At 36.6% G+C, this 26620-nt stretch overlaps 1 long non-coding RNA gene across 1 annotated transcript in view; it reads right to left on the bottom strand.

The window, feature by feature from the left end:
• Positions 1-1081: 1081 nt before the first annotated feature.
• LOC121110858 overlaps positions 1082-26620 on the bottom strand; it is a 199818-nt gene continuing 174279 nt past the window's right edge. The window contains exons 12-13 of the long non-coding RNA XR_006939492.1: positions 8233-8342; positions 1082-5891 (exon numbers count right to left, since the gene is read on the bottom strand). This is a non-coding gene — a long non-coding RNA (uncharacterized LOC121110858). The remainder of the gene's footprint in view (positions 5892-8232; positions 8343-26620) is intronic.

Here is a 26620-nt window from a genome sequence, read left to right as displayed (position 1 = left end):
GATAACTTTTAAGATTCCTTGCAACCCAAGCTATTTTAAGATTTTATGACTCAGGTGACATTAAGATATCAATTTTTATAACATATTTCTAGAACACTTAGTGGAAATCAACAAGCCTATAAAGCAAATAACTACATAGAGTAAATTAGTAGAAACTGTAGTAAAGAAAGTAATTAACAGACATTTGGTACATCCAGTTTAACTAGCAAGGATTAGTCTATTTTTGTGTGTATGTGATGTCAGTATGTACTTTTTTTTTAAGGATAAGACCTTAATCACAAATCTTTTACAGTCTCTCCAGAGATGGATCTAGATGTGGATAAGGATAATTTAAATAATAAAGTTCTCTCACAGATTCAGAGTGCTTTTGACGCAGATTCTCACCATAGATTTTTACTTCAGATTTGGACCCATGATGTAAAAGGCTCACTGAAAGAGACAGGATACAGAGCAGAATGAAACTCTGGCTTAAGATGGCTAAACTAATGTCCTTGTATTACAGCCAAGTCAACTTCTGTGCATGGGGTCTTTGCAAGTACACTGTTGCCCCTGAGACTACTGTCATACAACACAGTTCACCTCTGTGTTGTAGCAAACTCCAAGCAATCCCTTCCCGACCCATAATATTTATTTACATTATTTCAGAGTTCCAGATTTCTGCTGTTTCTCTAAACAGTTTCTGTACATGAGCATACTACAGGCTTCCTTCTGTGAGCTGAAACTCTCAATACTCTGTATTATACAAACTCAACATTTTTTAACCTTAAATATTCAAAGAAAGTATGAGATGATCATTAATGTAATGTAAATCACCTTCAGCTGTAATAGAGATAAGCCAGTTTATATAACATGAGAATTTGGTTCATGTTCTTTGGAATTAGGGATGGATGGCTGTAAGGTTAATAAGTATACAGATATTATACAGAGAAGTTAGCCTGCTAAGATTACCATGTTGAAAAAGAGAATCAGATATATACAAAAGGTGCTTACCAGTGTGGTAGGCTCACAAAAACTCCACAAGGAGCAACCTCCAGGAAGAGATCCTTCCTCAGTGGCAGTCAGACCTTAAATGGGGTCTAGGAGAGGTGGAGCCTGGCTCCACCCCTTCTGGTCACACAGGTGAATTGCCTTCACCTGTGCTCTCATGGCTGACTCAGTGCTTGCCTCAGGTGGTCAATCAGAGGTTCCAGCTGTGATTCAACAGTTTCCATACAATGGCTCTAGAAGAATATATCAACCAAAAAACCAGGAAAACTTTGGAATTCAATGTAGAAATATGTAGAGGAAATACTGGAGGTAATGGAGTTCACCATATGCAGGTATATTCATTAAAGTGGCATAAGAATACACCAAAATAGTATTGTACAAAAGTAGATAGGAATACAACCCAATAGGCATAATTCTAAGGATAAATGTGTAAGTTTCAATAACAGAAATAAACAAACAGTATGATTCTACTAGGAAGAGATAATTTAGGAAAAAGCACATATGTATCCCATATAAGGACTGCAGACACACTGAACTGCCACCTGGCCTTTCCCAGAACATCTGAGAGGCAATGCTCTCTATTACAGCATCTAAGTACCTCTTAGAAGCACACTAGAAAGCGTGGCTCATATCTCGTATACTTTTTTTGTCTTCCCTGATGATAAGGACAACTCAAGTCTTATAACAACGCTTTCTGAACCATTTACCAGCTCTGTAAAGTCCCAGATGTTTGTCTGGGACTTCTAATGGATTACAATGAAATTTGTAAGGGATTAATTCAATCTACAAGCAATTTCTGCCCCATAGAAAAGACATCAAGATAAGGTTCCTTGAAAGTACTCAGAAATAATAATTACCATCTAATGACTCAATTTCCAATCTTCCTTCAGAAATCAAAATGACTTTTACTAAAACATGTATCTTCCTGTTGATGTCAGTGGGCTTATAATTTCATACTGGGCACATTTCTTTACTAGTTGCCCAGGAGAGATTTTGATATAAAACAAACTTTCATTTCAAATAGAACACTGAATAGAAAATTAACCTTGTTTCATATATAGAAGGATTCATGCTTATTTGAGTCAAAACCTAGGTATTTTCATTGACTATCCTTAAAAAGAAAAAAGAATCTCTTTGCATTTCTACGAACACAATGGTCACTTAAAAGCAAAAGGCGAATAAAGAGCATTATGTGTAATTTATACATGCCTATGCACTTGGACAGCTGCTGTGAAATATCATTTGCTTTTAGTATGAAGCCACAGGAATCAAACTGATTGGTACAGTATCTTTATGAGAGATCTCTGTAAGTTCGGAAACACTTTCTCTTTCACTGCAGGTTTGTTCTTTAATTTGAGCAATGGTTAGAGGAAGAAATAGTGGACTTTTGATTTCAACCAGTGTTCTCGAGGTACACAAAGATAAGCATGCTGATAAAGAAAAGTACAGGGAAAGGTGTAATTTCAGTGAGCTGCAGGGTGGTTTCTGGCTGTCACAAGTTTTGCTTTAGCTTTGCTATTGCAGGAGGCAAGCAATGGTTAACGCCCTACCACTTGTCTGCTGTCCCTCCTAGTAAGGGAGAGCCACCACCAGACCTTGGGTAGACATCATTCCATCACCCCAGGGTTGGTAAGCCAGCCATAACCCTCTGATCAACTACCCCAGTGATCAGCTTGCATCTATGGAGAATTTTAGAAGGCTGATTTAGGGCAACTGTAGGCTCCACTCCATGAACCTGAGATGGCAATGCATACCAATATTCTGTGCTGAGCACAATACAATATCCTCAGTTAAGTAAATGCTATTACTGGGAATGTAAAAGTCTGAATAGTCTTCTGGAAAATAACTGCAAAAATGAAAAGCAGAAACATAAATGGCTAACGGCTTATTCTTCTGGAAAAAGAGGAACTTTCTACAGCACTAAAAGCCAGGATGATGCAGAAACTCAATTGTTAGTTCAGTTTTTTTCGTAAATACATAAAACTGTTGAGGATATAGGCTCTCTTTCCTGAGGAAATCCAGCATGCTTTTAACAATTCCTGTACATTAGCAGGCAGACATCAAAACTTCATGGCCAAAAAAAAGTAATATCCTTCTCTCTATTCATGTAGATGGGACAAATAAGCAGCTTTTGAAACCAAGTCTTATAGTGGTGGCTGAAAGTTTCAACTGCAGCTTTTCTGTGAAAAGAATGGGTTTCTACAATACAAACATATCTGTTGTCTCATAAAGTTTACCTTTGTTATAAACCTTAAAATGGTCCCAAATCAGAGATTTTTTTTTGAGTTTTGAGTTTAGTAAGAACCAGAACTCTTACTTTTAGTAAGAATATGAGACAACTATAAATCTTTTGTATAAATCTTTTTCATCCTTATCCTTCTTAACACATGCATATGCTCTGTATGGAATTCCTTGCTGTTTAAAAATGCAACATGATTAGCTTACTGCTGGGATAATAGCTTTAGTAAAATCTCCCATTTTAATTTATTTAACCCCATGCTCTAAAACAATTATGCAAGCTGTAAAGTTAAAAAAAAAAAAAGTAAAATAAAAAAGAAACCCTAAAGGCAATATAAAGTAATGTTATAGGCTTCATTAAATCTCACCGAAGTGTGTTGAATATTATAAGCATAAGCCCACAGGGTAAGTTCAAAATTATGTTATGACCCTGTTACAAAAAATAGCTTCCTGCACTATAAATTTGCTGCATACAATGCAAGATGCAGTGGCACATGAACATACATGCAACTAGGTTTAACAACCTAAATAACACAGTAGAAATAGTTGCTCTATGCCATTTTACTGTGGTACCAAAGCCAGTTAACAAAATTGGTGTGTCACGAAGGTTTGTCAGGATATTTGTTGACAATTTGCTTGAAGTAGTTCCAGGCAAGAGCACCAGAGGAGGGCTGAGCCAGAGAGAAGGCTGCTGTAAGACCTAGGTGTTAGTCTAAGCCAGACCTATGTGCTTGTCCAAAACCAGACCTCTAAAAATGCTGCTTTTTAGGCAGAATGTAAACTGATTTGTTGAAGAGTTAGGAAAAGCAGATGTTTCTGTTAGGCCCTCCTTGGTATGGAAACAACCACTTCTCATATGCAACCAAGTGAATTAAAGGGTATCAGAGAAAAAACGGACTCCGTCACCATTCTTTTATAGAATGTAGTTCTCACCTATTTAACTTTCTGCTACCTATCTAGGGGAAAATTACACAGGTAAGTATAAAAATAAGAATGAACAAAGCTTGTTGTATTTTTCCCTATAAGAGGTAATAAAAATCTTTTTTCTGTACAGACTAATCTTATGAATGTGTTTTGAATAACCAAAAGAAATTAGCATTACATCATGACAGACAAGTCACTGCATCCTTTTGACGCTCTGAAACTAGAAAACACTGTAAATACATTTGAAGGCTAACATCTGCAGTATCAATTCCACACATCCTTTGTGGGGGGTGCAGAGGATGGAAAAATTGAATTACTTTACACTTAATAATTTGTTTTCTTTGCATAAAGCACGTCCTGAAATTGGGTCCACACAGAATATTAGCAGACTTCCTACTATCTCCCTCTCTGTGAAATCCTGTGTTTAATGCAGGCATAGGGATACACATGTATGCAACTTATTTCAGGATTTCCTGTTGCACTCCCCTATGATCTGGAGCTACTTTGAGCTATACAGGGACTAAAGGAGGAAAACAGTCCTAGTGGAGACAACTAATGTCAGAAAGGGAGGAAAGAGAAATACCCAGTGGACACATTTCATTCCATCTTTAGCCTATGACCTAATATATAGTTAAGTGAAGAAAGAATATCCATAATTGTTCAGCTGGTTTATGAAAAAAAAAAAAAAAAAAAAGCTCTGCCATAGTTTATGCAAGATCTGGCTGACTTGAATATCTTTATTGTTCAAACACAGCTTCCCTAGGGTCAAGTTCTACAGCTTGGATTAGACAAAGACCAGGCATCTGTAAGACAGATGAGGCAACATAAAGTTTTAATTGTAGTTTAGGACCAAATCACAGCCTGTCCTGAAATCCTCTGCAACAAGTGCTTCCCTTTTCCATTGGCCTGGTTTGAAGAATGGGTTTGACAGTCCAGCCTGACTTAGAATTTACCAAACCTGGGCCACAGTGGGCCAAAGAAGCAGAGGAAAGTGATCAGAGCAACAGAAAGGGATCACTATGCATTTTATTGGGTTTGATGTTCACATGCTTAACTATTTTCAACAGTAGGTTTGATACAATATTGTATTTATAAATTTTAAGAGACCTCATATTGCATCACTTCAAATCCCTTATTAGGTTTCAAAATCTTAACGTTTTTTATCTCAGCCAGTCATTGTCTTTGACACTGCTGCTGGGTTAGATTTCTCAGTAGACACATTGTAGTTCTGTCAGATAACAGCCTGTGATATTCTTTCCTTGCAAATTCCTCATCAGCTTTATTAACAATGGATCTATATCACATGCTAGAAAATCCTTATTCTTTATGGTGCACTGCTATTCTCTGTGGTGCTATGAGCATGTCCTGTTCAAAGCCCTTGAACTGAATGCTAATTGACTGGATTAAATCTTCCATACTTCCTTTTTCCCTCCTTTACCAACTTCCTTTCCTTTTATATTCCTTACTTCCCCCAGCTTTGTTCTGTTCTCCTTCCTGTATTCTATATCTATTTCTCAATTTTTCAAGTATCATCTGCACCAAAATTTTATTTTCTACTTAGCTTCTGGCAAGGTACTTGGGTATTTATGCATGGCAGTGTCCCACTGGCTATGGGTTGTGCTTCTGCTTGTCTTGGCCAAGGTGCCATGGGAAGCTTCAGCAGAGATGCTGGACCTGCCAGCTACAGCCTGGAAAGGCTACATCCAACAGCTTACATCTTCTGGTTCCTGCTCACATCTTTCCTATACAGTGGGTCAGAAAGAAAAAAACACAACAATGTACTTGAAACTATGTGCAGAAAACTTCATATTTAAAAATAAAAGACTGGAAGAGAATTACAGAAATAATTTGAATGATTATTATCCTGTTCCTTTCTGATTCACTTTTTTCTAGTAATGGATATTTCTTACTTCAGGCTTTGAAAATGACAGATTCATTTGCATGGTGGAGTAAGTGATAATAACTTAGCTGCCTAAATCCCTGCTTCGAAGTCTACAGAGAAAATAAAAGACATGCTCATTAACATTTTATGCAGCCTCTGGATAGAAATGATATATCCACAGACAACAAGCAGCTCTTAGACTTCAGTACTGAACTCTTTAGATATCTTAAAATAATTTCCTCACAAGGCTTGCTAGAAAAATGTATTGCTACAGCCAGGAATTCCCTTGAGTTCAGTTCAGCATAACAGAGTTATTCTCATAGTTAAATGCAATTCTTTTTGTGCACTTTCAAATGGTGTGATTTGTGGCCCTGATGGAGTTGAATGAGGCTTCTAGCATACTTATGAGTCAGGACTTTGCAGTTTGGCTATAGACAAATCCTGGAGCAACTATTTCGGTTGTTTTTCTCCTATTTTCTTTGTACTACTGTTGGTTACAAACATTGTGCTGTTTGCAGAATATTTAATAAAAGTAATTCAAACTGCAGACCTGATTAGGTCCCCGGTAGTTTCCTGCAGTTATGGCTTTCTTATCATTGTCCTGTGAAGGTTTAATTATCATATTATTACAAGAAATAATTGCTTTAGGTTGCTGCAGAGGAAGCAATTGGCACTGGCTGCCCAGGGAAGTGGTGGAGTTATCATCATCCCTGGAGGTGTTCAAAAAACATGGAGATATGGCACCGAGGAGCATGGTTACTGGGCATGGGTGGGTTGGGTTTGGATTAGATGGCCTTAAGATCTTTTCCAACCTTAATGATTCCATGATTCTAAGAGTGGAAGCCTGTATACAGACACTGTTGTAACAACTGCTGATCACCACAACACCTCTTTCATGACAGCTGTTCCAGCTTCCTACCTTGCTTCTCTGCAATTTGTTCAAAATTCCTCTGCAACATACATCCCTCATTCCTGTTATGAGTTTCTAGAAAACTCTAAAACTATCCAGCAGGAACTGCATTCTCGAGTCTTGTCTCTTGAAGCTTTTTTTGCCTTGTATTTTTGTTTCTTTGAGTCACGTAATTACTAATCTACTTTTTTTTTTTTTTTTTTTTCTCTGACTTCTACTCACCCTTAGCAGAAAATTTGAGTATTTAGTCTTCTTACAAGCTCTTTGGAGCATCTTTTTACTTACATTTCTACCTTCACCTTCATCTATTGCTCTTGATTATACTTCCTTCTGCCAACCACTCCCTCCTTTGCCTTACCATTTGTTTTCGCTATCCTTTTGATGTTTTATTTACCCTTGAGGATTTTCTTTACTCTGTTTTGAGGGTTTTTTTGGTGTTTTCTTTTTTTTTGTTGTTCTTTTTTTTTTTCTCTTTTTGTCTACAATCAGATCCCTTGATGAAAACACAGCACCATAAAGCTTTTACACAATCTTGTTGCAAATAAATTATTTAGACACACACTGTATAATAATTGCTGATCCCAAAAGGAGCTGATTCTATTTCTGACTTTATCTTTTGCAAACCATAAGGCCCAACTGGCAGAAAATCTATTATCCTCTGAAGGAGGTAAGATTTTTCTACAATAAAAATCGTTTTTTCCCATTCAATAAATATATAATTTTACCAGAAAAATGTGAAAAACCTTACTTGTGTGTGGGAACAGGTGCAACAGATCCCCGTAGAGCTATAAACAGGAAAAATTGTCTTAATATCTATTAGAGAGCCAATCTGCTTGAGCCAATTCCCTGAGTATACTGGAGGTTAGAACAATCTACTAAGCATTTTGTGTGGAAGATTCTGACTGGTGTTAATATTCCATGGTGTAACTGACTGCAACAAATTAGGAACAAAGAAACCTAAGCCAAACCTCACTGATACTTTTTCAATGTCCTTAAAAAGCTGTAACCATGGGGAGCTCATGCTCTCTTAAGGTAAGATATTTCAGTGGTTAATTATCATCACTGTGAGAGAGTTTTCTCTAATGTCTATCCTAAGTCTCCTTTGATCTAATTTAGCCTCATTACATCTTGTCCTGTTCACTGTAGATACAAGGAACAGATAATTCTTTTCTCTTTGCAGCAATCTGTTCCATGTCTAAGGTTTTCTGCTATAAGTTTCCAAGCCTCTCTCTTAGTTTCAGGTATCAATTTTCCTGAGTACATATACTCTTAAAACAGGTTACAATAATACCTTCTGAATATTTGGAAACCAAGCTGTGAAATTTCTCATGCAAGTTCACATCCAGCTTGGCTGTATAGCACATGATAGAAGCGTCTTGTGATTCTTCAAGTAAGTCTTCCCTGGAACAGAAATAAAAACTTCTAAATATCATACATGCAAATGCATTTCTTCCTAGATGAGTGGAAAGTAGATTTCATGATTATAGAAAACAATACATCTGTGCCAGTCAGGCCTCAGTCTATGCCAGTCTCCTAAGTAATTAAAATTATTATAACGTGATACTTAATTCTTTCATTACTAAACAATTAGCACTTGGGTGTGGCTGAAGGTGGTTTGTGAGGGAACATTCAGCTCTGTGGCCAAGAAGGGAGAAGAAGAAGGCAGGGAGTAATTGAAGCTGCAGACATCAGCCTTTAGCAGGAGCTCAGGTTCAGGCAACAAACACTGATGTCCTACTGATGGTCACTGCCATCAATGATCTCCACTCAGTGCTTTCCTCCTTTCCCAGCAGATAAAAAATGGTAACTTGTAGGCTTGCCTAACTGTAGTGGAGCAAGGTTCTCTGCTGTCAGATATTGGCAAAAGAAACATAATGCATTATTGTAATGGAAATTAATGGGCTGGAGACAGATTCAGATTACAGCATGAAGTGACAATGTATGTGGAAGCTCATAACTCCTACATAATGTTTCTCATGCGTTTACCTAGAAGAAAGGGCTGACAAAAGTACCACTGCCTGAGAATGAAGGCATTACTGTCCCAGGAAATCCTGCCTGGTCAGTTACAAAACCCTCTCGCACAAATATAGCAATATTTTCCACTTGTTTTAGATAGAGAATATGGATGGATGTTACTGTTACTTTTGTTCAGGGTTCATTCATACTATAATGAGAAGGATGGTTTCATCATCACCTGAAAAGGATTAATCTCAGTTTCCCCCAGTGTTAAGAAAAGACAAAGAATTTTCACAAGATTTGCCGGCAAGTAATGCTGCAGAACATAACAGAAATTACTGCAGGTCATGGAACTGTGGAGTGTGGAACTGCTCTAAATACAACAGAGAAAAAACAGTCAAAGGCAAGAAGAATGAGATGGGCACATTTTTCAGTAAGGGAGTGTTCATTAAGGAGTGTTCAATTCTATTCTGCAACGCCTTCTATAATTACAAAGATGAAAAGGTCAGGTTGTTGGTGTGCTGAGATCTATCAGTGAATACTTTGTATTTGAAAGAGGAGCTGTTTTGTGTTTTCTGTTTGTTCTCAGACTGCTCAGCAAGTCCTTCCTCTGACTACTGTCCCTTGGACTACACAGAAGATATCACGCTCGTTGATTATATGGAAACCTAGTTTGTTACACTGATAAGTTATACAGTAGTAACTTATAAGTACAAACTTTATATGTTAACTTATTAGTCACATGTTCAAACCATTTTCAAAAAGACTCACTTAGGTCAAGGTTAATTTTAACAATATTCTTAGGAATTTATATGTACATGTGAAAAGCAAACTGTCCATATTGTGAAAAACAGAGACGGTCACTGAAAAAGACAGATTAAAGACTAAGACATGCAATGAATAACATTAAAAACAAAAGAATATAATAAAATATTAAGTTAGGAGTACAAATTGTCCATGTTTCACTGACATAATAGCATACATTATTTATTATTCATATTAAGAAAATTATTCATATTAAGAAAATTATTAAAAAAAATAGGATGGTTTTTCTGACACAAATTCAGGTCAAGATAGTCTGGAGCTAAGGCTGGGCCATAAATTAGTCATATGAATTTAGTGGCTGAGTTAAAGATGTTATGATCTTGGAGATTTTTTTTTTTTTTTAATGGAGGTTGAAGTTGCATTTTTCAACTTTATGATTTCATTTATTATTTTCAGGAGATGTAAATGTTTGTGGAGTTTAGAAATTGATTTAATGATAATTTGTTTCAAGTGAAATTTAGCAATTTCAAACCATTGCATAAAACCTGGAGAAATTTTGGTATTTTGTTTCAGCAACAAAAATAGAAGCCAAGCAATAACAGAAAGGAACTTGACATGCACTAAAAGTCTTCCAGCTGAGTACATGCTAAGACTACGTGTGTTGTGATCACATGAATCGTGCTTGTAAGAATAACATTATTACATCTTCATCCTTAGACTATCAGCAGCTGTGTCCTTTCTGACACTAGGGTTACTTTATTGTCATCTCAAAATTTTTGGAATTCCTCTCATTTGTAAAAGATTGTACTTTCAAATTCTCTTACTTAGCTCTTCAGGAGGAGGATGTGGCCTATTCTTTATAATGACTTGGCTAGATGTAACCTTATAACACTTGTCACAGCAAGTGGGGAAACTGACATTTTCAAGATCTTTCAGTCAGACACTTTGCATTGGGTTTTCATAATATTTCATTATTCAGAAGGTGCTTGGTTACAAAGAGGGAAACAAAAGCAGATTCTAAAGAACTGAGTTTAGTAGAAAACCCTGGTGGAACTTTACTAGAACTTTACTGTGATTAGAAGTCTATTTTTCAGGAGAGTGTTTGGAGAGGAGCTTTAAATTTATGGATACATTTTCTCCATTATCTCCATCAAGATGCTTAGTTGAATCTTCAGTGGCAAATTCTTCTATTCCACAGCTTTGAAATGTGAAGAAAACACCTCAGACTGTGTTTGTGGTAAGTAGCAGCAATTTAGCCTATCATCAGACAGATGCAGTAGGCTTTATAGGGAGTACAAGTGTGCCTACTTGGAGTATAACTCAGTCACAAACAAGAACAACTTTTAAACTTGCATGCTTAAGACTCTGAATAGTAAGCACTGATAAATGCAGTTAATTTGGCTTTCATTCCAGCATTAGCATTTTGTTGAAGTAAACAATTTGGTAATGAAAGAGTGATCATCATATATTCTTTAGGCAGCTATTTATATTCTTCAACACACTGTTCATTCAAAAGCAACAGAATATACTAAAGTGCTTGGCCATCCATAACATGGATGAAACCATCTTGACTTCAATGATCAAATTAAAACACTATCAATCTTTTGAGATTTCAAGATGTGAATCTACTCTCTGAGGCTGGAATCCCCTGTTAAGACATAAGTGACTGGGAGGGATGGAGGAAAGGACAAAGAATCCAGACAGTAATTTATTTGCTAAACACAACCTGGGCTTCTGCCACTTACTGAGTTCACTGAGAGCAAGGAGAAGCTCAAGATACCTTCTTTCTTGTATTCTTTATCACACATATGGGTCAAATAGACCACACATGAAGGTAAAGCTCTGAGCATGTCATGAAACAGGAGCAGTTCTCAAAAGAGCAGTGAAGTCAGACTTACTGTTCTGGCCAAACATCTGGGTAATTAAATTCCTAAAGTCCCACAGTATCATTTGCTTTTGAAGTGAAAAATGCTTTTAGGAGTCGTACTGATGATTAGAAGTAAAAGTTTTTTAAATGAAAGAACAGCAAATTTCCCCAGATAAAAAACAAACATTAAAACTACGTTATCAAGTTAGAACTAAATATAACTGGGTTGTCAGGGTGACTCTGTGCTAATGATAGACTAACTCCGCCAGCATTACTTCAAGGTTTGATAGTTTTTGAAAAATTCTCATATCTCCCCTAAGTCTTTGCTTCTACAAAGATGAAAACAAAGGGAACACCTGGACAAATCAACAATAAAGGCAGTTCTCCTGTAGAATTTTCTTCTAATTTCCTGTATAAGAACGCTTGTGTGTAGAATCTCACCATCTGACTATATCTATCCTACTAAATGTTTTGGTTCTACTAGCATTATCTTAGACAGACACAATTCATTTGTTGGGGAATATCTTAATGAAATATATGTCCAATTGGGCTTGTATTCCTAAATCTTAGACATCATAAAGACTATTTTTTCCATCTTCGAAGGATAATATGAACAGCCTGAACAGGATTAGAAAAGTGTTTGTAGTAGTAAAATATGGTTTAATTTCTGCTGGATGAGGTATCTTTGTGATAATACTTGCAACCTCCGCCAAGAACAATGGTGACCTGAATCTTGACTGGGCAGCCCTAGGTGGTCCTTTTTTGTCAAGACTCTGGAGAGACAAAAAAGCTTGTCCTAGAGCTAGAATCAATCAGAATTATACAAAAGTTTTCAAAGGAAGAAGATCCACACCCAGTTGAAAACTTTCAGCAGAGCTCTTCCTATTGCCCTACAAAATTCAGTAAAGGAATAGTGTTTTAGAATAGATTCTTATCCCTAGAACAGAAGATTTTGCTCTTGGAGAAGGTCTATATATGGGTAGTAAATTAACTAGTACATTTTCATAAGTTTATTACACTAGTTCACTTTTTTCCAGCTACAGTTTGTACCAATAACATCTAAGTTTATATACCAGTATGAATCATGTCCCTACCTGCCTGACTGGCATACAAAATCAGATGATTAAAGCTGCATTTGGCTGTCTGTCTTAGTTGACTTCTGTCTACAAAAAGCTCAGATAAACTTTGAATGCTGAAATTATTTTTGCAGTATAGAAGTCTGCCTTTTGCAATTCATTAGCCTTTACTATATAGGTTTGGGGATGAATTTAGTGAAATAAATCATTTTTATATGGGAACAGCTGTCCAGAAGCAGCAACAATGTTTTTTTCTAGAATACTAATACAGGTGACCAACAATATCTAAAGACAGCATTTCAGCCACGGAGCTCTCCCTGAGCACAGAAGTGTGAGGCACTGAAACAGTTATAAACTTGCCTAAAGCAATCACAAAGAGGCAGGCTTTTTTCATTTTTCTCCCAGGCTTACTTCAGTATATGCCCTGTGTTCTGAATAGAGATTGCTTTTTAAGTCTGATCTTAGATTTACCATTATGAGATATCAGAAGCAAAGGAGATAGTTTAAAATGTAGAAATAATAAAACAATTGATTTTATCTGAAAGTGAAAAAAAAACCTACATTCTTACATTTGTTATTTTTCCATATACTTTTTTCTCTGGTGATAATTTCTTTTTTGTTAACACCCAGCAAGGAAAGAAGAAATAATGATGTGCACAAGAAAAAATAACTCCTATTATACATGCCATCCTGAAGAATGTCCGCCCTTGTTGCAAGAATGAGAAGTGAGAATTGATTGCAACAGATGTGTGTTTACAGAAAAATGCCAATCTAATACTCCAGGTATGGCATTACCAGGATTTATTAGAGGAAGCTTTTCTTACTTGTGCTTTGAACTGAAACAAAACCAGACCAGAACAGCAAACTTTTCGCGTCAAGTGGCATCCTGCACTGACCTACAATCTGTGCTTACTCCATACGCTCTCCCAAGTTTTTTGCTGGTGTGATGTCTTCTGGATAGAGCCTGCTTTATGACCTTGGAATTAGCTGCACTACAATGCGATGCCAGAAGTAGGCAACCCTCAAGATGTCTCAGTACATCTGTAGTTGAAAATATAGAAATGATGACCAGCAACCCATGAGGTAAATAAAGTGGAACTAAATGTACCTGTGCTCCATAGAATGTCAGTCTCTACCTACTTTCTCTCCAGCAAGGGATGGACAAAAAGTAGTTAAAAGAACATATGGCTTTTAAAAGAATTTGAAAATTTTACCTCGATCTTCATATAGACCAAACTTCAAGTTATATGTGTATGGATTTTACACATATCCTAGATTAAAACTTTACAACAGAGAATACTTGAGAATTTCCTTTATTCCTCATACACAATTATTCTTGCTCAGAAAAAAAAAAAAATCAATGAAACAACCAAGAAAAAACAACAATGCAAATCACCACTAGCTGTGTTTTTTTGTTTTTGTTTTGTTTTTTAAGGAAATAATTTTAACAATAATAAAATTGTACGTCTCACAAGAATTTGTTTTGTTTCCTATATACTCCTTAAGATTGAATATTATTGAAGAAAAGCCCATAAATTACATACTGTTGTGGGAAATTTAAAAAGGCTGGGAAAAATTATCTACTGTTGTACATGGGAATAGTTTCAACCCATTACATCTGCAGAAAATTTAGCTCTCTGCATGTCTCAAAGAAAAAACATTAAGGAAGAGAAGCCTGACTAACTTTTAAGCCTCTGTCTTTGTCATCTGTAATGAATACTACATTGTAAGTTTTGTAATTGCCATATTTTTTTCTCATTTACTTTTTTGTCCCATAGTCCCTATACTCCCCAGACAAGATGGAAAAGGGGATAATTGACTTTAAGTGCAAATTATAGAAAGAAGAGAAAATTAATTTCTACAGGAGCTTTGGAGACTTTATGAGGTTAAAACAGGAAAAAGTGTAAGGAACACAACAGAAGAGGTATTATGCCAAATTACTGTTAATTTGTGTGATCATGAAGAAGTAAAGTCCCAGAGATGCATTATCCTACTGAAGTTAATGAGGCTCTGTTCAGAATAGATCCAGATCTCTTGTAAGTATGTATCTGTACTTACTCATAATGCTGTTCTGAAGAAAGGAATAATGCAGACACAAACCTATTGTGATAGGAGTCAGTCCAAAGAGAGGAAATTTATTATCTTGATTATCATGATACTACCAGTCATTATCTAGAACAGAAACAATTATACTCCTTGCATTTTGCTAGTGGAGAAGAAGAATATAACACATCTGAGCCTTTGCAAGACAAATTACTATTCTAGCAAGTGGGATTGTTGTTCCATTCTTCTCTTCTGGTATCTACCTTGATGGGCATTTAAGTACAGTTGAAAGCATTCGCAGAAGTTATTTCATACAGAAGTGTGCAAGATTGATCTTAAACTGGTATCAATACCATAATCTTTGCACATCAGGCTCTCACTTCTGCCCAGCTGACAATTTCAAAAGTTCTCAGCATTTTTTCCTCCATGTTTTAACTTGGCTGAGGAAGCAGCTTATTAAAAACTCGTTCATGTGGGTCAGTTCTAAATACGGTACCCTGAAGAGATACTGCAAGGCAAATAATATTTAAGTTATAGTGATCCCATTTTCCTTTGCTATGCCAGAAGTGCACTGTAGACTACAGCAAGAGGGATTTTTTATTTCTAGACTTTTGGCTGGATCAACATAACAATCACTAAAAAACATTAAGATGAATTTTAACTTTCTATTTCCTTGCTGCTCAAGGTCTTCCCCATGAGTGCTGGCTGACAAGATCAGCAGCCCAAGAAGATGTATCTAAAATCCAGCCACTCAGCAAAGCTGGAAAGCTTCTGGGCATTGGAACAGATGCCAGCTAACAAAAAACACTATGGAGTCTGTGTCTGAAAAACACAAACATTTGGTGCCTCACCCTGAAAAGAGTTATTCAGCTGTAACAAATCACTCATATTCAGCTCTTTTATAGTGCCAGTTGGCACCAGACAGAAATGCCAAGCGAAAGTAGGTTTCCACTCCAAATCTTTGAGAGTCTGAAGTCTACCATCCATCAGGGGAGGGAATAAAGCATGGGTAAGACTGGGAGCCAGCCCAGTGCTGGAGGAGATAGCAAGCAACAGCCAGCCTGCCCTGTGACAGCACTGGGCTCATGAGGACAGTAAGCTTTCATCTGGCTGCTCTGAGTAAAACACAGAATCATTCCTCTGTATCAGGCAGTGGTTCATCAGTCATCTCAATTTCAATCATAATTTATCATTGTTTCTCAGCCAGGCATAATGAAATTGATTCCCACTTTCAAAATCAATTTAGCCTCATTGGGAAAACAAACGACTGAAGGCTTTTCCAACTTTGTTGTAAATCCAGTGACTTGAAATGAAACTGAACTCAGCAAACCGTGCCCATCTCTTTTTACTGAATCTTATCCTTGTAGAAGAAGGAGAAGCTGGAAGATAACCAACAGTAGGAGAAAAACAGCAACTTAGCAACCTTTTGTTTTCAGCAGTTCCTACCCTACCCCTGGTAACCTCCATTAGGCTTTGAATAAAGTGCACTTTCCCACTCCCAGCTCAGAGAAGGAGGGAGAAGCAAAGATCAAAAAAGTGAGGAAAAGAATCAGACCACTTTCTCTCCCCATATTTTTTCATATTTTCTGGAAAAAAATATATCCTTATTCTGAGTTGGAGCAAAAAGCCAAATATTCCCCTGTGAAAACACACAGAAACTATGCATTTGTTGCCACTGCATCAAAAAGGATTAACACTTTGAATCCACCTGCTAGAGAAAATACTTTGGATCACAGTGTTAGCATTCATTTTCCCTGCTTACGGCTAAATGTGTTTGCTATTATTTTTATGGCAATACACCTAGATGCTGTATGCATTTTGCTCCTGCAAGAAAATTTTATGCATCTTTCTGGTTTTTGGACACCTGTATCACATGAATATTTTAAGATTTTCTATCTTTCAGAATTTTGCTTACTTTCCCCTTTCCTGTTTCTGTTATTACCATCATTTTACCCAAATTATAATTAATAAAAAAATATTCAGGTGAAGGAGCTAGTTTATATGCTGGAGTGATCAGCCCCACTTTGCAACAGAGGAATGTGTTGTGCTGCAGAGAGCTGGTTTGACCTGATGTATACCTCAGGAGAGTAAATTTCTCCAAATTCTCATGTGGCATAGCAATTTGGATATATTTTTATTTTCTCTTCAAAATCAACACGTTTCTCACGTTCATCTTTTTGCCAAAATTTTGCCATTTCCACTAATGAAAGAAGATTTAGACAATGCACTTAGTCTAGATCAATTTAATAAGTTGTATGATGCCAGGCCACTGAAGAAAACAAATGTAAACATTATAGTTTTAAAAATCAGTGACAAAAATTAACTCACAATGCAGTGATGCACAGAATGACAAGATTCTCACTGTGGACCAGGGCTCCTGAGCATTCATTTGAAGAAAGAAAGAAGTTTAAACATCTGAGTCCTTTCTGTGTTGTCCTTACAGCCATGTGTTAAATATAAATTCTTTATGTCTATTTTGTTGGCAAAGAACAGAATTCCATAAATTTTCAGTTTTCAGTAGTTTGCCAATGGAGTAAATATAAAAGAACCTTTATATAACTGCAGTGAATTGTTACCTGAAACTGACTGGAATGTAAGAGCAAAGAGAATGATTAATTTCATAGGCAAAATTTTCTATCAGAAAGAAGAGACATGCAGTGAGGAATCAGGTGCTGAAGAGGTGAACTGGAGCATCTCCACATCTGTTGTTGGCACTGTAAAACACAAAACCTACAGCAATATTTTACACTGCAGACTTTACAAAGGCATCCAGCTGGATGGCTTAGGGCTTCTGTTGCGTAACCAATCCGGATTGCATGTGCTTGGGAGGGAGAAAGACCCACACCAAAAGATGGGTGGCCATGACTTGCTTCTTCAGAGAGTTGAAAATAACCTTTTTGTTATTTTGGCTATGTTGCTGTTGTTTGACTATCATGTGCATCTACATAAGCACAAAAATTTGGAAAAGAGTCCTTGTTTGAAGTGAATGTCCCTCTTAGTTTGCTTCAATTCCTGTGCTCCAGGTCTTGGAGTATGCAAGAACATTCTTTCTGAATGAAATCGAATCAGAAGATGTACTCTAGCCGTGTATATAGTACACATCTGCCATGCCATTGGTGGGAATTCAGGTTGCTTAAGTAGAATAGAGTTGACATGAAGTAAAACCCCCAGATGAGTAAAGATGTGGAAATATGGTCCCTCAGAGATATCTCTAAAGATCTGTTCTATCATTCAACATCACTGGTGAATATATATAAGTATTCTTGGATCTTTTTCTGAGATAACTTTCAGCTTTTAAAAACTATCGCTATGTAGAAAGACCACACGTCCCGGTCTCCATAGTGCTCCAACACTATATGGCTGATGATAACACAAGGACAGAGGAAATGAGGACTGACCATGGTGTTAAGTGTTTTAGCCTCTCCTGATAAATCTGTGCCTTTGTGGGCAAGATTCCAGTTTTATGAAGTTCAGCTACAAGATACTGGCTCTGTTTTACTGTCAAACAATTTTGTCAGTCTGTAAATGAATGATTCCACAAAGCAGTATCATGCAAGAGGAAAAAAAATGCCAACAAACAAACAAACAAAACAACAATAAATCAGGACATACAAACAAACAAACAACATCACAGAAGCAAAGAGTTAATTTGGGAATAGTCAGTAACTAGAAGTAAAGAGAGATGAATGCTGACATGAAAATGTACATGAACATGGGAATACTAGGAAAAAAGGAAAAAAAAGGAAAAAGATTTTTGAAAGCAGGATGCTGGCAAAAACTAGGATAAGCCTCTTCCAAAGAGAAAAATTCTCCCACAATGGCTCCCTAGAGTTTACCTGTTTACCTGAGACTCACTGAGTGCCTGTGGTTTCAAGGTAGGCTGAGAATGCTAACGTCTGGCCTAGTAGTATATTAGTCCCAGAAATTTACTCTATTTGTTAAGTGGTAAGTATTTGTTGTACACTCACAAGTTGTATTTAATCCTGTTTTCAAGATGTTAAGGTAAAATAACTCAGACAACTGAGGGTTACATTCCCTCATACATGAACTGAAACTGCTTTTAGGCCACCTCTAATCCAGAGTTTCTTTTCTTGACAGTTTGCCCCAGGGAGCCAATTAAATTATTGAGAATGAGTGCTAGGTTCAAATTCTGCCTTATGCATCACTTACAGTCTTGTTAGCCAAGCTCTAGCTGCTGTATGCTTTGTAATTTTTTTCCAAGCTGAAGCATGATCTGGAAAAAATCTACCAGGGTCTCTATTCTCGGGCTGAGTTTGCAAAATGAAAATAAAAATGCTTTTTCCTTGTAAAGTGCACACATATGGTTTGCAGTTGTCACGTAACTATGATTATGGAAGTGTTTAAAGACATCTTTTGTACTTATTATTTTCTCTGCCCATATTTCTTTCAGAGACTGAGCTGGGTTTGTAGATATCAAAGCAGTCTTTCCATCAGTGTCAGAAGCTGCCAGACTATGAAGTTCAGCAAGACAGAAGTTCAACAAATTTAAACTCCCTCTTTCTTCCCAGATATTTCATTTCTACCTTTATAAAACACTTTTCTCCTGGCACTTTTATGGAGAATTTCAAAAACTACCTGTCCATCACCAGATACTTCTGCAAACTCAGGGATAACAAAACTCCTTTCATTTGAAAAGGGAGAGAGCCTCAAGGCTACTCCATCGCTCAGTGGGAGTGCCATGAAGAGTTCGCTGTTCATGGAAATCCACTGTTCCATGGAGGGAAGCCTGCTGTCTCAGTAGGACAATTCTGTTCCACTCCAAAATCAGGCAGGATTGGGGACCACAGTCCAAGAGGAGCTGTCTGCAGATTGTTTTGGAAGGGGAAGGGACAGTAAGGATCCACAGGATTCATCCTGCTGGCCCGAAATACATGTGAAATCCATCAGGAAGTCAATGAAGCATAAATATCATATGGCCAGTGTTCATCTATTGCTATCTTTTAATGGCAGACAACAAAGCAAGCAGCACAGATGGCCGCATTTATGGTCCCATTCAGGACAGACATAAAACTGGTTCCTGACATTTTTTGAGTGCTACAGAAAAAGTCATTTGCATTTCCCACTCTCACTTACAGGGCTCACTTATAACAATATAGTCACTTACATGGTTTTTAATGAACCACAAGCACCGCAAGGTCTTCAGCACCAGTATTAAAATGGTTCTCTTCTTGAAGTAAAGGGTTTGCATTTCAATGTCTTTAAGCAGAGTAAAACAAGCAACAGAACTGAGTCCATACACCTTTTTCTAGAGAGCAAGCTCTTTCCACTACCACCAGGAGCTAATTGAAAGTCTAAAGCCAGCTATCATCCTGACCGTTAATGCATTCTAAGTTGCATCAGTGAAGAGATGAAGATTAATTTTAACAGGTATGTGTTACTATGAGGCATGGGAACAAGAGATTTTCACTGGATATTTTGCAAGAGTTTGATATTTCTGCCTTACTAACTTGTGGCAACTACAGCATCCCACACTGCTTTATACTGACTTAGTCTTATCAGATATGAAGTCCTACACAACCCCATAGAAGGAGAAAGCTGGATAAGAAGCTTATGTGATTAATAAGTAACTAAAGGCAGGAAATATAATTAGTGTCAAACACCATGATTTCAATTCATTCAATTCTCCAGAACCTGTCAAATTTGATGTATAAGTATAAAAATAGTTGCTAAATGCAATAGCTTCCCTGTAACAGATTTCAGTAGAATGTATGGATAAGATACCGTGGTGTTCTGTTAAGAAAAGGAGAAGAGAAACCAGGGTGCTCATGAAATGGATTTAGGAGAAGCAATACAGCTTTCACAGAAAATTAATTCCAAAAGAGAAGTCGTCATCAAAGGGAAGTAATCATCAAATGCCCGTTCCAAGTGGTCTCCATCCTTTCTTTAATTAAATCATGGAAACTGAAAATACTCTGCAACAAATTCAAATTATGTCAAGCTGTCCTTTCTTCCTCAACACAGTACCGTGGTGCACAACTCTTATGTTCTTGACCGAATGTTAGGGAAAGTACCAGGTTAGCAGATTACTGACTGTGCAGCCATATTAGAACAAAATGGACTGTCTGCCACTTACCAGGCTATTCTGAGACCACACAGCAAATTCTCTGGCATCCCTGCTATGCTGCCACTTTTCAATCATGAACACAGTTTATAGCACCGATGCATGTTATTAGTAGATCTCTCTTCAGACTCTGCTGCTCCAAATTACCTATCACTTTTGGCTACTACTGATTCTTCATTGTTTGTGCCAATATTCAGTGTCTGAAAATATTATTTCTTTTTTTTAATTTTTCCAAGAGGAATATCAGTAGCAAATTTTGCAGCCAGTCAATATGATCACTGTAAACTACAGGATCCTTTACCTTTGTTACCCCATTTTGTTGTCATGTCAAATTTCTAGTCCTGCCCTCTTTTACACCCACTTCTGGTAAATACATTTGCAAGAACTCCTAAAGGAGTTTGCCTTTATTTTATAATTCCAAAAGCAATCATAGCATACCTGCTAGATTGTAGAAGTAGGTTCTTTACAGCAAGAAACAACTAGGGATTCTTCTCTTGAGATTAAAGAATTATTTTTTCTTCCCAATAAATTCAATTAGCCCTAGATATGAATAACTGAGTTCTGCATTATTATCATTGTCTTTGCAGAAAAAAAAGAAAAAGACAACAGAAACTAGGCAAGTGTAAATCGTGCAAATAATGTATTTCTCTTGCAATAATGAAAGACAAGCATGGTTTTATGACATGCAGCAGTCAAAAATTTACACTGAGCCAAAGCAGATTTTTAGATGAAAGGAGATCCTCAAAGGAAGAAAAGAGTGTTTTGAGTCAGCTGCTTCAGACAGCATTAACCATTGGAAAATAAAAGAACTGCTATATTTGAACTGTAAGATAAAAAAACAGTGCATCACCTCAGTAGTATTTAAATGGAAACTCTCTATCTTTTCAGAACTTTCCTTTTGGGTAATAGTAGAAGGAAAACAAGGATATGTTGGAGCAATTATTCAATTTCTGAATCAAACTTACACCCATTAATAAAAAACAGAGACCTGAAAGTTCCCTTCCTATCCCTGCTGTTCATCTATAAGTGAAAATCCTGTTTTGCCCAGATACCATGACATGTAATTTGGACTGTAAATTTGTTTACCTATTCTAACATTTGTCTTCATACTAATACAGGTATTAGACATAGCTAAAAATAATTTTAATACCACTAAACAATATTAGTTTTTAAAATGTATTATTAAATAAAGTACCTGGAATATTCACCAGAAATTCTTTTTTAATAGTGATTAATGTCAGATTTGAGAAACAAAGCTGACCATTTCCACAAGTAACTTTGCATTGCAAAGTTTTCATGAAAGTAATTTCAGCTGAAAACTGTGGTGAAGAAGTTGCAGGGAAACTAGATTGTGTTGTACGTAACGGTGATAAATCTTCATGCACTCAGTTATTTTTCCACCAGAATTAAAGAAGTGATTGATTTGCTTGAAGAAAGTGCATTTTAAAAATGCTATACACATATATTCCTCTAGATCTTGAGAAAAGCTTTATGTTTACATACAGCTCTCAATGAGATGAAGATGATGTAAAATATTAGAAATTCACACCTGAAAATTCAAAAATGGATCATTCTAACTACACCAAATACAAATAAAATATTAGTGCTGGTGCCTCATCCACACAGAGGAGCACAGTGCCAGATAATTAGCATTTCATTTAGTGAAAGTGCTGTCTGAATCTGCAGACCCTCTGGAGAAATCCATCTGTTCTCATTAATCAGGGCATCTGTTTTGGCAACTATGCGTTAACAGGAATTCTGTAGTCTCAACCAAAAATCCAAAAGCCATTCCTTTGTGAATATTATATGAGATACCTTGCCTTGTCTTTAGAAGAATTTTAAAATCCTCTCACTTCTTTCTTGCCCCTGTGCTCTGTCAAATCCACACCTGAAGGTATTTCACTTCATCTTAGTCACAGTGAAAGTGTACTGAATGGTGACAAGAAGATAGAGATTTAAGCATCTCTCATCAGATGCATCAGCCTTGAATAAATGAGCTATGCCTTCATCTGTAAGAAGGCCCACACTTTTGCTGGCATGGGGTTGAAACGTCATCTCTGCAGCTAAGTTTTAAGGGGAAGAATTCATAGAATTTTCTAAAACACTCTGAGTTCTTACAGTCCAGTGGCTATAAAGGTGCAGTGTATTATTTTCTTCTGCACTTTGCTGACATGAACTCCATCTGACACACTAACGCAGCAACATCTGGAAACAAATATGCATGTAAGGGAGGAGGAGGCAGAATTTTATATTTAAATGTCTAAAGATTAACTGGATATTACATGACAGTAGAAGCTATTAGACATGATCTATACATCATGATGTAAATTAAAAAATTTCTACGAACCATCTTCAGGGTCTGAGATGGAAATAAATATTTTTTCTGTTAATAACTAAAATTTTAATGTTACTGATTTTAAAACTGTAATTATCATAGTTATGTAGACATCAGAGCATTCATATTCCCTTCCCATCAATAAAACCAAGAGGGAAAAATCTGCAAAACATTCTCTCTCCTTTCATACTAAATCTAAATTACCCAAGGAGCAAAACGAGCTGATGCACTGTTTCCTCCATATCCAGTTACGATTTATTACATCATTGAAAAGAGGATTCTTATTAGTAACATCAATTTCACTATATAATAAAACATGGTTTAAAATTACCTGCATACATTCTTGGGAACAGAGACTGATTCTGAAGCTGAAACTAAAATCTTTGGTAGCTGTGAGCAATGTGTTCTGGCCCCATATACACTCTCTTGCCCTATTCAGGAAAGCATTTAAGCACAAGTATGTAAGACTCTCTGGGATTTAAGCAACTGGTTAGCAGCTTTTTTCCAGTGCAAGATATTTATTGATTTATTTTTATTATAGAACCTGTAGGAAAGATTATGGACACAAAGAAACAACTAGATCCTTGAAATGTTAGCTGAAGCTTATGTTCATTTTCATGATGGATATAAGAGTACTGACTGTAGTAAAAGAGCATTGGAGTTTGGACATGGTAACACAATAATTTAATGTGAAAGGGAAAGATTATCCCAGAAGATGAGTGAGAGCTGTAAAATCTGTCATTTGTTTTGTCCTTGATGAACTAGAGAGATTGTAAATCCAATAATAAGTGCTAAAAAAATAGTTTATTAGTGCTCATCTGATGTTAAAATTAAATTTGTACCGTGAAGTTTCTAGTATAAAGAAATACAGTATTTCCTATAATAAATTTAATAGTTTTCATGTGACTCTTTGTAAGGACAAAACTCATTAAAAAATGAATCTTCATCTAACAGTGAAAACAAGTAGCTTCATCTTGAGAAGTGATGAGCAGTAACAACTACTGAATGTGATGAAAGTTGTCATTACTCTGCATTATTTCAGACCATGTATTTGTCATTACCTCCCTATAGAGATGATAATACCAATTCACCTGTAATGACTGGCATAAGAAAAACTATTTGAGGCTGAACAGTGTAATTCCAGGGTGCATTGGAAGCCTGCCAATGCAGGACACTGAAAAGAAATATTTAAAAAGTGTTTATTTATTTTTAAAAATCCGATTATTAACACTTTACACTTTAATGGAAGCCATCATGGCTAAAGCTGAACTAACTCCTGAATATATTTTATTTGGGCATAAAGGAATCACAGCAAAAATAGAGCCTAAATGTAACAAAAAACTTAAACTGAGTCTTTTTTGCAAAATAAATCTCCCCAGTATCAATACAGAATTCTAGTTGTGAAAATATGCAGACGTTTAAGATGCCATAAAAAGGTACAGAACATCTGAAGAATGCACACTCACTTTGCAGGCTACATATAATCTAAGGCTCCCATTTTCTATATGTATCTGAGTAAGCCTACAGAATCAGTGAGAAGTTCAAAATCTGGCAGAAGGAGTAAAAGCTTAAATGTTCCTTTTCTGTGAAAATTCTACACAATTCCTTTGGAAAAGTGCAAGAAAAAATGCTTTAGACAACTGGAAGATATACATGTAACATGTGAAGTAGCAGTACTCAGAAGCTGTTCCTGTCACTCTACTGCATAAAGGCCTTACAATGCCTGTGATTAAAATGGGATAATATAATAAAAGACAAAGCTTTAACATTCACTTGACAGTCTTTTCTCCTCAGCATTATATAACCATTTGCAGTTCCTACATGTAAGCTCAGAAAAAGAGAGAAAATAATTGAAGTATTAACAATAGATTAATTTATGTCCCTATTAGATGATGAAGAGAATGTATCAATATTTTCTGTAATAATGTACCTTTCCTGTGAGAAGTAGCTGGAAACATCAAAGGAAGCGTATGAAAGACAATCAAAATCTATCAAGAGAAAATAGCCTATGAGTATCACATTTCTTAAATGTCAAAAGATCTTCACTGAATGTACAGCCATTAAGACATACTCAGCCAACATACTGATAGTTTCAGACTGATTTTGATGATTTCAAATAGCCATTTTTGTAGCAGAGGTATTTTCATGCCCAATGTTAATTTGGAAGAAAATTTCAGCTATGTCTAGGTTAACACAGGTGCTATAACTGACAATGGAATTTTACAGGAAAAGATTCACACCAGTTATGCAGTTTTTCCTATTTAAACAGGTAATACTTTGCTGAATTTGGTCAAAATGCTATTGACTTTAGTAGGCCCAGGTGTAATTTAATAAGGATTTAGATTAGTTTTCTCCCTGTACTGAGTGTATTTAACCTTTTAGCGTCATGCGGTAAGAGAAATCTTCATTAAGATTTGGAAAGAGTGCAATTGGAAGTACTGTATTTCTTATAATATACACATTATACAACTCTGCATACTAGGAGACATATAAGGACACATGCAATTACCCTTTGGAGACATTTAAGATTACATATAATGAACTCTTAACTAGATCTTGCATACAGTTTTCCCGAGGCTTCTAGATTCTGTATTACTAACTTAAAACGCTTTGAAATACATTTTTAGAAAATGTTTGCTCTTGAAAATCCATAAAACCAGACAGGAAAACTAAGTGGCTTCCATTTTCAACATCTCTGCTAGTTATTTTACCTCCAACAATACTCCCGCTCTGAAGAGAAAAAGGATTTTTGTTGTTTGTTTGTTCTTTTGCTCCCTATTCCCCTCCACATACTTTCTCCTTCCAAGATGCAGCATCATCATGCATCAACTCACTGTTCTAAATCACTTCACAGAAACATAGAGGTTGGAGAAGATCTCTAAGGTCATCTAACCAAACCCCAGCCCACCCCCACCATGCCCACTAACCATGTCCTTCAGTGGCATATCTCCACGGTCCTCGAACACCTCCAGGGATGGTGACTCCATCACCTCCCTGGGCAGCCTGAGCCAATGCACTGCTGCTCTTTCAGAGAATAAGTTCTTCCTAATATCCAACCTCAGCCTCCCCTGGTGCCGCTTAAGGCTATTACTTCTTGTCCTGTCACTTTTGCTGGGGAGAAAAGGCCAACCCCACCTCACTACAATCTCCTTTCAGGTAGCTGTAGAGAGCAATAAGCTCTCCCCTGAGCCTCCTCTTCTCCAGACTGAACAATCACAGTTCACTCAGCTGCTCCCCATAAGATTTGTGCTCCAGATCCTTCACAGCTTTGTTGCCCTCCTCTGAACATGCTCCAAGGCCTCAGTATCTTTTCTGTAGTTAGGGACCCAAAACTGAACACAGTACTAGAAGTGCAGTTTCACTAGTGCTGAGTACTTTCCTCTGAGCTAAGAGCTGCATATTCAAACACAAATCACCGTGTTTGTGGCCATGCACAAAATCACAACCCAAAAGAAATATTTATAAACACCCAAGATGTGCAAGGTAATCACATTCGACAGACACTAACAAAAACTTTAAATCAAGTTCCCCTTTTTGCAAAAGAGCACTGAATAA

This window comes from Gallus gallus, chromosome 5, assembly GCF_016699485.2.
Source record: "Gallus gallus isolate bGalGal1 chromosome 5, bGalGal1.mat.broiler.GRCg7b, whole genome shotgun sequence".
Classification (NCBI taxonomy): Eukaryota; Metazoa; Chordata; class Aves; order Galliformes; family Phasianidae; genus Gallus; species Gallus gallus.
The sequence above is the reverse complement of the archived record's forward strand: the minus strand, read 5'-3'. Positions and strand labels throughout refer to the sequence as shown.